The sequence below is a fragment of the Canis lupus genome, chromosome 2, assembly GCF_011100685.1.
Source record: "Canis lupus familiaris isolate Mischka breed German Shepherd chromosome 2, alternate assembly UU_Cfam_GSD_1.0, whole genome shotgun sequence".
Lineage (NCBI taxonomy): Eukaryota > Metazoa > Chordata > Mammalia > Carnivora > Canidae > Canis > Canis lupus.
The window spans coordinates 77,271,572-77,287,511 of record NC_049223.1 but is presented as its reverse complement, the minus strand read 5'-3'; the positions used below and the strand labels follow the sequence as shown (position 1 = coordinate 77,287,511).

Genomic DNA, 15,940 nt, shown 5'->3' with positions numbered 1-15,940 from the left:
AAATAAAATCTTTAAAAGAACAAAATCTTTAAAAAAAAAAAAAAATGGGGTGTGGGTGCCTAGATGGCCTAGTCATTTAAGCGTCTGATTCTTGGTTTATCCACTCAGGTCATGATCTTAGGTTGTCAGATAGAGCCCCACACTAAGGGCAAGTCTACTTAAGTTTCTCTCTTCCTCCTATGCTCTTGCTCTCATAAATAAATAAATCTTTTTCTAAAAAATGGGGGAGTACCTGGGTGGCTCAGTCAGTCAAGCATCCACCACACTTAATAACAGCGTTTGATCTCAGGGTTGTGAGTTCAGTGTGTTCCACGCTGGGCATGAAGCCTACTTAAAAAATAAATAAAAATTTAAAAAATAACTTTTGCTTATTTCATATTGATGGTTTACTTCTATATAATCAAAATGTAAGGCAAAGACAACACTATTAACTTTTTTCTTGTTAATTGGGGCAAGAGGCATTCTTTGAATAACCTATTTAACTGTCTAAAGGCTTGAGTTCATATTATCTAATAAAACAAAAACACTGAGTAATTTAAAAACTATCTGACATTGGTGAAAAAGATTCTTGAATTTCATGAATGAATATCAAGCATCGGCTGCCGCCATGGCGCCCGTGAAAAAGCTTGTGGCGAAGGGGGGTAAAAAAAAGAAGCAAGTTCTGAAGTTTACCCTTGATTGCACCTACCCGGTAGAAGATGGAATCATGGATGCTGCCAATTTTGAGCAGTTTCTTCAAGAGAGAATCAAAGTGAATGGAAAAGCTGGGAATCTCGGTGGAGGGGTTGTAACCATCGAAAGAAGCAAGAGCAAAATTACTGTAACTTCTGAGGTGCCTTTTTCCAAAAGGTATTTGAAATATCTCACCAAAAAATATTTGAAGAAGAATAACCTCCGTGACTGGTTGCGCGTAGTTGCTAACAGCAAAGAGAGTTACGAGTTGCGTTACTTCCAGATTAACCAGGACGAGGAAGAGGAGGAAAAGGAGGATTAAAACTCATTTATCTCAAATATTTTGTATGAATTCTTGAATAAAACTTGGAAACCCCCCAAAAAAAAGAATATCAAGCATCAACAGTGAGTTAGATGGTGCTGGAGGGGAGGCAAGTGGGGGGATGGGGTAATTGGGTGATGGGCATTGAGGGCACCTAATGTGATGAGCACTGGGCGTTATACGCAACTGAGGAATTACTGAACTCTACATCTGAAACTAATGATGTACTATATGTTGGCTAATTGAATTTAAACAAAAACAAAAACCAAAAAAATGAATTAGATGGGATACATCTAATTCACACAAAAAAGAAAGTTCCTTTTGACTTATAATGACAAAGAATAACTTCAACAAGGCAATTCTTGCATGATGGCACTTAAGCAGTAATGGCATTTTTGTTATCAAAAAACCACCAAAGGAAATGAAACTTTGCTTTTCTTTACATTTTTCATTACAAGATACTGGATTTTGCTTTGCAACTGTTTATTTTAAAGTAAGGAGGTAAAATTCTAAAACTGATCCTGTTGCTGCTGCAAAGTATGAACAATGAAACTGGGGGTGGTGAAAGAGAAAGGCCTAGTGCAAGCCCTAACAAAGGCCCAGCACACCGGGTAGGGCTAAACTCCCTCTTATGAAAGCACTCTTTGTCTTTTTGGTCAATGCAAGACCATTGAATGTCCCAGTATATAGTTTAAAAAAGGGGGGGTGGGCGGGCAGGAGAAGAGGGAGGATGGGAGTTCTGCCTCTTTAGGGGATGTCTCCCCAGCTGCCTGGCTACAGTAAGGATGAAGACCGCAAAAGCACAGAAAAGGTTCCAAGCATGCAGCTACCCAGTCTTTGCCTATTAACACACACCAGCAAAAAAGCACTTATATGCCCTGATTACACTACATCTTACTTTACCAGTGAACAAAATTCCAGGACCTGCATTTTTGTTTCACATTAACCCTTTCAATCTAGTTCATTCAGAAAACCACAGAGGAAATAAAGTGTTTTGGCTTCCAATTTGGACTCCAACAATAATAATCTATCTGTAGCTGGAAGAGGCATCAGAAAAGTTTAAACTAAAGACATTTCATTTTTTTGCTCAAATGTTTTTTAAAAAGCCAAATAACCAGCAGAGGTTCTCTAAAAAAGGCAACAGTTCAAGGTTCACAAGAAGGATCACAAGTAAAAAAAAAAAAAAGAAGGATCACAAGTCAGTTTCAGTGCACTCTGCTTACAATACTTACTGTGAAAACAATAAACCCCCACGGCGTGGACCATAAGCATATTCCTCAATATTATAACTTCATGGACTAAAGGAAAGTTAATGAAAGAAGCTGTCATAGTTTAATTAAATTTGATTGATAACTCATTGTATAATTATCTATGAAGCTACAATTGGCATAAAACACATCTTTTGAGGTTCTAAACAAAGAAAAGGTTCATTTTCTAGAACTAAGATTAAAAATGAAAATGCTGAGGGGAGCCTGGGTGGTGCAGTTACAAGCATCTGCCTTCACTTCAGGTCATGATCTCAGGGTTCCCTCATCAGCAAGGAGTCTGCTTCTCTGTCTCCCTCTGCCTCTACCCACCCCTTCACTTGTGCTCTCTTTCTCACACTCCTTCTCAAACAAGTAAAATCTAAAAAAAAATAATAATAATAAATAAAATATAATAAATTTAAAAAAATAAAAAATTTGATCTGCTTAAAAAGACACACACACATAGAGTTAATATACCTTCAGTGCTGGAAAATTTCATTTCAAAATACCATTCCACAGTACTTAAGATTTTATATATGCATATGGATGACTTTAAGCAGCACTAGTTTAGCATTCCAAAGAGACAAATCAGATTGCAAATGTATTTTAATAATTAACATTTAATCTGAAAGTTATATAGGTTTTTCTTAAATAGAATTTTGCTTGTAACACTACTTTAAGAATCACTGAATTCTGTCTTTTGAGTTGAAATGAGTATGAAATTATAAAATCAGAGATTTGGAAAAGTCCTGATAGACAATCTTACAAAAATGAATGTCTAATAACAAAGAGGGGAAAATGATATACTCATAAGTTAAGTAACATGCTGAAGGTCACACAGCTAAATAAATGCCTTTTACACAGAGTGTGGAGAATAAAAAAGTCAAATTCATATATAGTTTGCAACTTCATTTTTACTAGGTAATAATTTGCAAGTGAATAAATCTTCTACTGGTCCCAAAGGGCCTCTAAGCAATTTTCTGGAAACCATAATGAATTCTGAAATAAAATGGTACTTCAGTGAGAATTAAAAACATGTAACAAAAACAAAGAATGCCGGCTAAATTTACTTAGTCAATAAAAAGGAAGGAGTAAACATCACATATTCTGAAAATAAGACAAGGAAATCTATACATACAACCAAAGTCGGCAGATCTGTAGAACTTCTGAGCTATTAAATATACTAGTTTTTATAAGAGTACTTGATCACCCTTTAAAAAAAAATTTGCAAATGGTACAGAGTATCTAAAGTAGAAAGTACCAGTACAGATGGATCTCAGATCCAAAGTACCTTTCATCATCCACCCTTTTTCTCCTACAGGTAACCAGTCAAGTTTCTAATGCATCTTTCCACAAATTTTCTACACATAAACATATGCTATCATTTTTAATAACTCTTAAAAAGTCTTCTAAATTAATCTAAAATGTCAGATCACTATAGGGTTAAGAAAGGAGAATGAAATTCGTAAACAGGAGTCATTCACAATTATGAACATGATTATTACATGAGAGAAAACTTATAAAATAGAGAAAATTAACCTAACAAGGGTTAACTAACGGCACCATTCAGTCTAATTTTCCATCTATAAAGATCATTTTCAGCATATAACTTCACATAATGGAGCCAATTAAAATATATACACAAGGAACACCTGAGTGGCTCAGTCAGTTAAGTGTCTGATTTGGCTCAGGTCATGATCCAAGGGTCCTGGGATCAAGCCACACGACAGGCTCCCTACTCAGCAAGGAATCTGCTTCTCCCTCTCCCTCTGCCCTTCCACTCTGCTTGTGCTAATAAATAAATAAAATATATTTTTAAAAATACTACCCAAGAAAAGAGGCCACTAATTCTTTTATGATTTTCATATTATAAGCATATTACCAAAACTTTGTAAAAGATAAACTTTTAAAACTACCTACAAATCTCAGGTGGCTCAGTTGGTTAAGCATCTGGCTCTTCGTTTTGGCTCAGGGCATGATCTCAAGGTCTTGGAATCAATAAACACATTGGGCTCCACATTCAGTGAGGAGTGTACCTGAGGATTTCTCTCATTCTCCCTCTTTCCCCTCCCCCGGCTCATGCATGGGGGCACTCTCCCTCTCTCAAAATCTTCAAGTTTGAAACATTTAAGGTCAAAGGAGCAGAAGACACATTACATTCCTTTTTATTAGTGTTTCCTTCTTACTGGTGTATATTCTAATTGCAACTCTAATATAAAAATAAAAATGTTACCCTTTTGACAGATCCTGATCTGATCATTCAAGTCGGTTACAGAGCCCAGAAAAATAATCACTGCAGGTTATCCATACCTCATTTCCAAAGCTCCTCCAGGCCACCTACCATTTGCCCACTTCATTATATGTTCTCAGCACTCCTAGTTTTATGACACACCTCCTACCACTATTTTGACCCAATATCATTGATCCTGCTGCTTGCCAAATCCTTTAACTGACAACATCACTGGGATCACCATCCCAGTCTATCCTATCTGACCTTCAGTCATATTCACACCATCTGAAAAACAGACGCAAATCAAATTTCAGGTGTGGTTCAAACCCATTACTCATCTGGTCTTCCCCACACAAAAGAAACCCATACAAAAAGACATTCTTCAGCTTATATAAAGCTCAAATACAATGCAGAGCTACAGAGAATATAAATACTTTCAGTACTCTTTAAGATTTATTCATTCACTCACTCATTTCATTTCACAAATATTTACGAAGAGCGACCTCATGCCATAGATTTTTAGGAACAGGAGATAAGAGTGATTAACAACACTAAGTCCCCACCCTCTTGGAATTTATATAAAACCAGTTAACAGTAAGTCAACATCTTGGTAAGGACATTTTCATCCTGAGACTTTAATCCTCCTATACTATACTAAAAAACTAAACAAATAAAAATTATTTTTAAAAAAGTTTTAAAAAAAAGAGGGGTGTGGACTTTTTCATTAAATGATATGAACAGATTCACAATGTAATCTGCATTAATTATCACACTAAATATATTTTGGGGAAAAAAACAGGTTTTTCCCTTTATAAGCTATCAAATCTCAATCTCATGTTGAAATGTGATAGTTATCCAATCTGTTAACAAGAGTGACCACAGAGTAATCCACATGGACATAATAGTGAATGGCTATTATGGACAAAGCACATACTAGGCAACTAGGATATAAAAAGGGTAAAGGAAATTAGTAAATGTACATCCATGCTGGGCATTAGACTATAAAACACAGTCTCATCCTCAAAGAGCTTACAATTTAGTTAAATTATGTACATGTATAACAAATAACCATTCAAGAAATGTTTTAAGGAATGCCAATCAGTAATGTCAGTGGCTGTGTAGTACTTCAGAAAACAAGTTATTTGTGGACTACAGTGATCAGGAACCATCCACAAGGAAAAAATGACTAAAATGGACTGTATAGGAAGTTTAAAATTGAGAAGTAAAAGACCAAAAGGCTTTCTAAGTAAAGAAAACACAAACATAGAGACAAGGATGTACCTGGAATACTCTATCATTACATATTTTGACTGACATGGGTAATCTAAGTAAAGAGGAGGTCTACATAAGACCAGAAAGACATAGGACATAAGAACCAGAAAGGGCTCCCAATTCTACCCACATTCCTCCACAGATGAAAAAAAGTGAAACTCAGGAAAGTCACCAAATAAGGCCACAAAGTACGTAGATGGCAAAGTTAAGATTAAAATCTAGGTTTGCTGATGTTTATGACTGAACACTATCTCCCTACTGAGTATGAAGTAAGCGCAGAATGACCTAAGAGAAAACATGCAGCAGATATTCAGGCAAAGGTCCAGGTGAAGAAACAGTATGGATTTGTTATCTTAAAAATATGGTTTAAACTTAAAGGGACAGGTGAAATCTTGGAGAATTATACAGAAGAAAACAAAAGCCAAAGACCAATCTGAAAAACTATACAAGAGATTATGCCCTCTTCCCCCCACATACCTGTTTTAGCTCACAGAATGAACACTACTACTACCATTTTGTCACACCAGTGGATGTGACATGGTGTCACTGTGCCTGTGGTAGGTAGGCCATTTTTGTTGCCTCTCCTCCAAGCAGTAAGCCCTGCAAGACAAGCCCTGACCTAGACTCCAAATGTCGCATGTTCCGTTGGTGACTATGTTAAACACAAGAAGTTAGAAGGGAAGAAGCAGCAGCATGCTTTGGGATTTGAGGGAACCAATGTGATCATCTTTCTACCACTTCAAAGTTCTAAAAAGAAAAAAAAAACTGTCAGAGAGAAATAACAATGCCAGTTTTACTACTGATAAAAGCTAGCCTAAAGAATTTAGATTGTGCCCAGGAATAAAATGCGCTTCCTACTTCCACTGGCCCAAGATCTTGGGACTTGAGTAGAAAATATTCCAGCTGGTTGAGTAGAACACACATTTACCTAGCTAGCTACTTTGCGGAATACAGAGAACATAAAACAAGAGCCACGAGTATGAAGAGACCTTCAAATCTTTAACGCCGTTCTCACTTGAGACTTTCAAGAAGCACAGAAGGCTTCTTACCGATAGAGGAAGTCCCAAGAATATACTCATTCAGGCTCTAAGAACTCATTCATAAGGGAATCAATTTGATGTCCAGTGATGTGAATCAAGGTCCTGGTTCTCGGGATGCCTAGGTGGCTCAGAGACTGAATGTCTGCCACCAGCTCGGGGCATGATCCTGGAGTCCTGGGATGGAGTCCCACATTGGGCTCCCTGTAAAGAGCCTGTTTCTCCCTCTGTCTGTGTCTCTGCCTCTCTCTGTGTTTCCCATAAATCAATAAATAAAATCTTTAAAAAAAAAAAAAAAAAAGGTACTGGTTTTCAACCTTGGCTACACAGAATCACCTGTACAGCTTTTAAAACTCCCAGTGCTCTGAGGATCCCTGGGTGGCTCAGTGGTTAAGCATCTGCCTTCAGCCCAGGGTGTAATCCTAGAGTCACAGGATCGAGTCCCACGTCGGGATCCCTGAATGGAGCCTGCTTCTCCCTCTGCCTCTCTCTCTCTCTCTCTCTGTGTCTCTCATGAATAAATAAATAAATAATTTTTTTTTTTTTTAAATCCCAATGCTCAGGCTGCACTTTAGAGCTAAATGAGAACCAAACCTTAAAGTGACAGTCAGGTTTTTAACTCTTTCCAAGTAACTCTAGGTGCAGATGTGGTTAAGAACAACTAACATGGGATGCCTGCGTGGCTCAGAGGTTGAGCATCTACCTTCGGTTAGGGCAGGATCCTGGAATGCCGGGATCAAGTCCCACATCAGGCCACTTGCATGAAGCCTGCTTCTCCCTCTGCCTATATCTCTGCTCTCTCTCTCTCTGTGTCTCTCATGAATAAACAAATAAAATCTTTAAAAAAAAAAAAAAACTAACATAAAACAAGAGAAGCCAAATGCTTCTTAAGGTTTCTGAATGAGTCATGAACATGGAAACAGCAAGTAAAGAATAATTCTGCAGCAATTTTGTACTTATAATAAAAACAAACACTAAATGTTCAAGAAACAGCCAAAAAACTTTTTTTTAAAGATTTTATTTATTTATTTATTGAGAGACACAGAGAAGCAGAGACACAGGCAGAGGGAGAAGCAGGTTCCACGCAGGGAGCCCGACGCGGGACCCAATCCCAGGTCTCCAAGACCAGGACCTGGGCTGAAGGTGGCGCTAAACCATGGAGACACCTGGGCCTTCTCCAAAACACTTTTTTACTACCAGCAGCTCAAGAAAGTATATTAGAGGACACCTGGGTGGCTTAGTCAATTAAGCTTCGGCCTCTTGGTTTTGGCTTGCGTCAGGATCTCAAAGCCCCAAGTCGGTCTCAACACTCAGTGCAGAGTCTGCTTGTCCCTCTCCCTCTGTTCCTCCCCCTTCTCTCTTCCTCTCTCTCATAAACAAAATCTTTAAAAAAAAAACTGTAACAAATATGGTTAGTATAGAAAAGTTCTGAACAAGTCTCAGGCACAAAGGAAGGTATCATAACAAAGCCAAGAACACGCATATGAGGGACACCTGGATGGCTCAGTCAGTTAAATATCTGACTTCAGGTTAGGTCATGATCTCAGGGTCCTGGGTTGGATCCCCATGTCAGGCTCCATGGTCAGTGGGGAGTCTGCTTGTTCCTCCATCATTCCTCCAACTTTTGCTCAACCCCCCCAAAATAAATAAATATTTTTAAAATGTATGTGCATTTGAAAAAGAAAAGGCCAGAGTACGTAATGGAACAGGAACCTTGAGAGAGATGAAAGGAAATGGAAACAAGACCAAAAAGAAAGTGAGAGTTATCTGTAAAAGGAAAGACAACTTTCCAATGAAGTTGGATGAAAACATCAACATAGAAATAGTTTCATAAAGAACTACGAAAAGAGGTGCCTGAGTGGCTTAGTAGTTGAGTGCCTTTGCCTCAGGCCATGGTCCTGGGGTTGTGGGATCCAGTCCCACATCGGGCTCCCTACAGGGAGCCTGTTTCTCCCTCTGCCTATAGGTGTCTTGGCCTCTCTTTCTGTGTCTTTCATGAATAAAGGGATAAAATCTTAAAAAAAAAAAAAAAAAAAAAGAACTAGGAAGATTTAATACACTTATTTCCTCACCTTACATACTCACTGCTTTGCTGTTCTTAGCTGAGACAGTGAAATTTGATGTATTGGTAAGAAATACAGGAAGAACTACACAGGGGAAACTACACGCTTGACATACATGTAAAATATCTTAACAGAGAAAACAGGAGGAGGAGATACTGCAGAATTTCCTTTCCTATGCTCTCTACCACTGATTTCCCAGACACTCTTATTTTCAAAATCATACTAATTAATAATAAGGATGTGTGTACCTCCATTTCTCATTTTTTTTTTTAGCAAATAAAAAAAAAAAAAAGGCATCAACTCCATTATGCTAAAGTTTGACAACACCCACAAAAATCTGCCTTGGAAAAAAAAACACACTTTTAAATATGCAATTCTGGGGATCCCTGGGTGGCTCAGAGGTTTGGCACTTGCCTTTGGCCCAGGGTGTGATCCTGGAGACCCGAGATCGAGTCCCGCGTCGGGCTCCTGGCATGGAGCCTGCTTCTCCCTCCTCCTGTGTCTCTGCCTCTCTCTCTCTAGGTAGGTAGGTAGGTATGAATGAATGAATGAATGAATGAATGAATGAATCTATCTTTAAAAAAAAATAAATATGCGGGATCCCTGGGTGGTGCAGCGGTTTAGCGCCTGCCTTTGGCCCAGGGCGCGATCCTGGAGACCCGGGATCGAGTCCCACACATCAGGCTCCTGGTGCATGGAGCCTGCTTCTCCCTCTGCCTGTGTCTCTGCCTCTCTCTCTCTCTCTTTCTATCATGAATAAATAAATAAATAAATCAAAAAAATAAAATAAAATAAAATAAAAAAATAAATATGCAATTCTGTGGCACCTAAACCAAGCTAATTAAAAATCATTCATTTATGGGCCATCTAGGTGGCTCAGTCAGTTTAAGCTACCGACTTTAAATTTCAGCCCCAGTCGTATCTCAAGGGTCCCAGGATTGATGGTCAGGTACCATATGCAGAAGATACAGCACAGATTCTCCCTCTCCCTCTGCCCCTCCCCCTACCCTGCACTCACCCTCTCATTCTAAAATAAGTAAATAAATCTTAAAAAAAAAAAAAAAAAAACACTCATCCCTAACATACATAAAATGGCCATTTTGGTATTCATTGTCTAGTTTAGGACAAAGTTAATTTCAATCTCATTCCAAGATTTTCTACCTCAGCTCAGATCATCACTAAACCTACTTAATCCCTGTACTCCTCCATCTTCATAAAATTCATTTTTTAACTTAAGGTATAACTGACATGGAACATTATAATAGCTTTACAGGTAAAACAACGATTTAGTTATCTGTGTATGCTGCAAATAATCACTGAGATAATTCTAATTAACATCCATCACAATAGTGCTTTTCCTTGTGATGAGAACCTTTAAGATCTACTCTCTTAACAAATTTCAAATACGCAATACAGTATTATTAACTATAGTTATCACGGTGTACATGGCATAACTTATCTACTTTATAACTGGAAATCTGTGCCTTCTGACTCCCTTCACCCATTTTGCCCACCCCTACCCCATAACTCTGGCAACCATCAATCTGTTCTCTTTATCTATAAATTTTGTTTGGGGGTTTTGTTTTTATTTTAGATTATACATAGACGTACAATCATACAGTGTTTTTCTTCATAAAGGTTTTTTTTTTTTTTTTAAGATTTTATTTATTCATGAGAGACACAGAGAAAGAGCGGGGGAGCACAGACACAGGCAGAGGGAGAAGCAGGCTCCATGAAGGGAGCCTGGCACAGGACTCGATCCCGGGTATCCAGGATTACACTCCAGGATCACACCCCGGGCTGAAGGGCAAAGCTAAACCGCTGAGCCACCTGGGCTGCCCCATAAAGTTCTTTAATGCTGGTTTTTCCAAGGAAAAATGAGAAAGAAAACTTTTTGTGTGGATATTGACCACAATTACATGATTGGAATTTTTTTTTTAACTTTATTTCAGAGAGAGACAGTGCATCCGCGAGCAGGGGTAAAGGCAAAGGGAGAGGGACAAGCAGAATCCCTGCTGTGCAGGTATGCTGAAGCAGGGCTGGATCCTAGGACTCTGAGATCATGACCTGAGGCTATCTCAGATGCTTAACTGGCTGAGCCACCCAGGCACCTCAACTGGAATATTTTAAAGACTGACATTTCAGGGACACCAGGTGGATCAATTGGTTAAGCCTACAACTCTTGATTTCAGCTCAGGTTGTGATCTCAGAGTTGTGGGATACAGCCCCAAGTGGGGCTCCACATACAGTGCAGAGTCTGCTTAACCCTCTCCCTGTTCCTCCCCTACTCGCACACTGTCTCTAAAATAAATAAATACTTTTTTTAAATTTCAGATTATGTCACTAACTTGCTCTTCAAAATAGTTTAGAATCTTTATTTTTATTTTTTTAATTTTTTTAAGATTTTTTTATTTTTATATATATATATATACACACACACACGATAGACACTGAGAGGAGGGGGTCAAGAGAGAGAGAGAGAGAATCAGAGAGACAGAGGGAGAAGCAGGCTCCATGCCAGGAGCCCAACGTGGGACTCGATCCCAGGACTCTCAGACCATGCCCTGGCCCAAAGGCAGGAGCTAAACTGCTGAGCCACCCAGGGACCCCCTTAGAATCTTATACACACATTTAATGCTTCTTTTTTTTTAAAGTTGGGGTGCCTGGGTGGCTCAATTAAGCATGTGCCTTCAGCTCAGGTCATGATCTCAGGGTCCTGGATTGAGTCCTGCATCAGGCTTCCAGGTCAGAACAGAGTCTGGCTTCTCCCTCTGCCTCTGCTCCTCCCCAACCTTGTGTACTCTCTCCCTCTCTAATCTTTTTAAAAATTTCTTTTAACTTCAATTCCATTTGTATTCTATTGTCCTACAAAACCTTTCAATTTTGTTTCGTAAGAGTTTAATTGGGGATCCCTGGCTCTGCCTTGGGCCCAGGGTGTGATCCTGGAGACATGGGATCGAGTCCCACAACAGGCTCCCTGCATCTCTGCCTCTCTCTCTCTCTGTCTCTCATGAATAAGTAAATAAATAAATCTTAAAAAAAAAACAAAGATATAAAAAAAATTGTGTGGTATGAATCACACAATGCTGAGTAAAAGAAACCAGACACAAAAAAGAAAATTCTGTGTGATTACATTAACACAAAGTTCAAGAACTGACCAAAAAAGTTTAAAAAGCTATGCTATTAGAAGTAGGTCAGTGGAAGCAGATACTAACTAGAAGGAAACATGGGAATCTTCTGTGGTTCAGTTCTATAAATACTCCACTTCTTCCTATTTTACATCATTGTTTTAAGTTTGTGAAAATTATTCTGCTGTTCACTAACAACTGTTTTGGGATGGTTTGTTACAAAGCAACAAATAAACTGCATCTATGCACAAACACAATTCTTCCATTATAACAAACTTAGGAGGCAACATTATGGCCAACTTTCTAAACTCCATTTATAAAATGAAGTTGCTGGTAAAATTAACTGAGTCAATCCCTTACATAGTAGCTGGCATAGACTCAGTACTCAATAAAAAAGTTAGCTTTGGGGTTACTGTTATTCCTTCAGAACTCTCTAAATATGCCATATTCATTTCCCCTCCAATTCCCCCCCTCCTCTACTTCCCTTTGCCTCACTCTCATCACCTAGCTTTTCCTAACTCACACAAATCCTAACTAGTTCTCAGGACCAAAGGTAAATCCTTCCTCTCTAACAATTATTCTATGACCAGTCTTACCTTCAAATCTCCCTTTTCTAAAATCAACTATATTTACTGACTACACAGAACAGCTAAACAATAACATAATTTATTATTAATGTATATATTTGTTTTGTTTACCTTAAAAGAATCCTGTTTCACTTCTCCCACATGCTCCCCAGTACATGAGAGAAGACACAATAACCTAAGTAGAATTTACAAACTATTAGGTCCATCCATTAATCTGTCACACAGATGAGTAACAATAGGAGTGTTCCGATTGGATACCCCCCCCCACACAGGATCTTCTACATATTCTGAATACTTAGTTGACCACTGAAAAACCATTCTACCACTTCAAAGTCCTACTTCAATGCCCCACCAAGGAATTAGGTAAATAGCATAAAAAGGGGGATGGAGATAAAATTTCACATCCTAAAATCTGAAGCTCAGTAAGAGCATGCACCTATGCTATAAAAACCAAAGGCTAATTGTTCTACCGTGATCTGTTCCTGGGATGAAGAGAGATGCTGAAGGTAAGGAGAAAGGCACCATGTTGGAGAAAAGAGACTCTCAGCAACGGCAGAGCATTGCGGGAAGAATGAGAAAATTAAACCCAACAATAATAGCACAACACTATTGAGCACACCCTGAAAGTTGGGCTCCACACTAAGCATGTATATGCACTTTTCATTTGAGGCTCAAAACAATTTGTGAAGTAACTGCCATTATACCCATTTTACTGATTAGGAAGCTAAGGAACAAAGATATGTGGTGGCTTTCCCACAATCACACAGCTAGTAAGAGTCAGAGCAGAGATTAAACCCAGGTCACCTGACTTCCAATTCCAAATAATTCTATGGCCACCATCCTATTTTCCCCTATAATGAACTCATGCATTTATAAATAATGGACTTAAGGATTGGCGAGCAGCTGAACCAAAGCTATATTTCAGTTTGAAAAGATACAGAAGTTTTAGTAAACTCTTAATGATAGTACTTCTTCCACTACATTATAAGAAAACTACTCTATGCCAAAAAATAAATTTTAATTATTAAAGACAAAATTATGTGAACATTTTTAAGATACCAAATAATTTTTACCTCCCTATATGTTGGAAAACCAAAATCTAAATGACTAATTCAAACCATGTAACCTCTTTTTCTGTTGATTCATTACCAGTTACGAAGTACAGGGTGAGAGAAGGAAAAGGACTTTTTCGTGAATGCCATAAATTAGTTGGCATGTAACCTCTTTTTCTGTTGATTCATTACCAGTTACGAAGTACAGGGTGAGAGAAGGAAAAGGACTTTTTCGTGAATGCCATAAATTAGTTGGAATTTAGTCACAAATGTAAACTTGTTATTTTTTTTTTTTTTTTAATTTTTATTTATTTATGATAGTCACATACAGAGAGAGAGAGAGAGAGAGAGAGGCAGAGACACAGGCAGAGGGAGAAGCAGGCTCCATGCACCAGGAGCCCGACGTGGGATTCGATCTCGGGTCTCCAGGATCGCGCCCTGGGCCAAAGGCAGGCGCCAAACCGCTGCGCCACCCAGGGATCCCTAAGCTTGTTATTTTTCAAATAAACATCTCATTATTTAATATGCTTTCAGATACCTAATGTTTTAATACTTAAGACACTTAAGTATATCTGTATCTGTATACAGATACAGAACAAATTTCCTGCCAGGTCAAACAATATTTTCTTTTTCAATTTGGGCTAATTCAAGTTCAACTGTGATTCAATTACTTCAGACCAGGCCAATATTATTGAGCACTTTCATGTAAGAAAATAACACGAATTAAATGTGTGAAAAATTTCTTTCCACTGCATTTAACACATCAGCTGGAAGCTTAGTCTGCCAGTTTGCATTACACATGTGAATAATGTGTAACTGCACTTACACTAGTGGCAATGCTGAGTTTCAGACTCAGGCATGACTTAAATCATGATGAATTTGGAGGCTAGAAATTTACAAGCCAAAACCACTGTGAAGGCAAAACTGCATAGCTGGAAATAGAATGTAAGAGTCATATAAATCTAATGCCAATTAAAAATAAAATCCTCTAGAAACTGCTATTCCATTTGATACCAGGCTTTTGCTATTGAGATGTCTTCGTGACCCTCCTCATTCTCTCTTAATGGTGAATTATCAAAATATTTAAAATTGTAAGACATTTAACAAGTCTCAAAAGATCTGCATTCTTTTTATCTGCCCTAGCCCACAATGACTCTGAACCAGTGAATAACTAAATAAAGTAATAATGACATATTAAATAATGTAACACAAGACATTTGAGAGGGGAGAAAAAGGAATCAAACAAAAAGGAAATATTGATGACTTTAGCACTTAAACTGAAGTAGAACAGAGGATCTGGGCCAAAAACTTGGCTTAACACTTACTGGCACTAAAGTAAAAAAGAAAAGAATAGTGATGGAAACAAATTGCTCTAAATGATTTTTGTTTAATTTAAATTTTAGGTGGGGGCCCCTGCATGGCAGAGTTGGTTAAGCCTCAGACTCTTGATCTCAGCTCAAGTCTTGATCTCAGGGCATGAGTTCAAGCCCCATGTTCAGCTCCACCCTGTAATGTGGAGCCTACTTTAAATAACAATTTCCGCAAGTCTACATCCAAAGCAAAACACATTACCAAAAACTGTACCCAAGCAGCATCAAAATTCGAAAGAGAGGCTATTTAATTACATATTCACTTTTAGAGCCACTGATTTCTCAATAACTGTATACACATTAAAATGCTAAAATGCAAATGATCAAATCTGACTTATGCATGTGGAGTTTATGAGATCTAGAGAACAGCTTTTTTAAAAAGGAGATACTGGGACACCTGGGTGGCTCAGCAGTTGAGCACCTGCCTTCAGCCCACATGGCATGATCCTGGAGTTACAGGATCAAGTCCCACATTGGGCTCTCTGCATGGAGCCAGCTTCTCTCTCTGCCTATGTCTTCTGCCTCTCTCTGTGTCTCTATGAACAAATAAATAAAATCTTTAAAAAATAAAATAAAAATAAAAAGGAGATAGAATAAAAAGATCAAGAGGGGGGGCAAACCAAGAAACAGACTCTTAACTACAGAAAACAAACTGAAGGTTACAAGAATGGAGGTGGCCACATGGGGGCAATGGGTTAAAAAGGTGAGGGGATTATAAGGGGTTCACTTGTGATGAGCACTGGGTGTTGTATGCAAGTGCTGATGAATCACTATATTGTATACCTGAAGCTAATATAACATTGTTATATTGGTTAACACTGTTAACCAACTGCAATTGAAATAAAAACTAAGCAAGGCTACACTACAATAAAGTAAATTAAAAGAGACACACAATTAGAAGTATAATACCGTGGTCAGCTTAGCAAACAAGATAGTATGATAGTTCATCACATTTAAAGA

General features: G+C 38.2%; 1 protein-coding gene, 1 long non-coding RNA gene and 1 pseudogene across 11 annotated transcripts in view; 2 read left to right on the top strand and 1 right to left on the bottom strand.

The window, feature by feature from the left end:
- EIF4G3 (eukaryotic translation initiation factor 4 gamma 3) overlaps positions 1–15,940 on the bottom strand; it is a 330,614-nt gene that overhangs the window by 263,011 nt on the left and 51,663 nt on the right. For 2 of the 10 annotated variants that reach the window (XM_038531721.1, XM_038531719.1), the window contains exon 1: positions 12,670–12,717. The exons of the other annotated variants lie outside the window; for them this stretch is intronic. The gene's annotated coding sequence lies outside the window, so the exon portion shown is untranslated. Of the gene's footprint in view, positions 1–12,669; positions 12,718–15,940 lie in introns of those variants that run through there. 10 annotated transcript variants of the gene reach the window in all.
- LOC612382 lies at positions 599–1,017 on the top strand (annotated as a pseudogene).
- The window catches only part of LOC119870447, a 32,387-nt gene continuing 29,271 nt past the window's right edge, over positions 12,825–15,940 (top strand). Inside the window, exon 1 of the long non-coding RNA XR_005356071.1 lies at positions 12,825–13,064. This is a non-coding gene — a long non-coding RNA (uncharacterized LOC119870447). The remainder of the gene's footprint in view (positions 13,065–15,940) is intronic.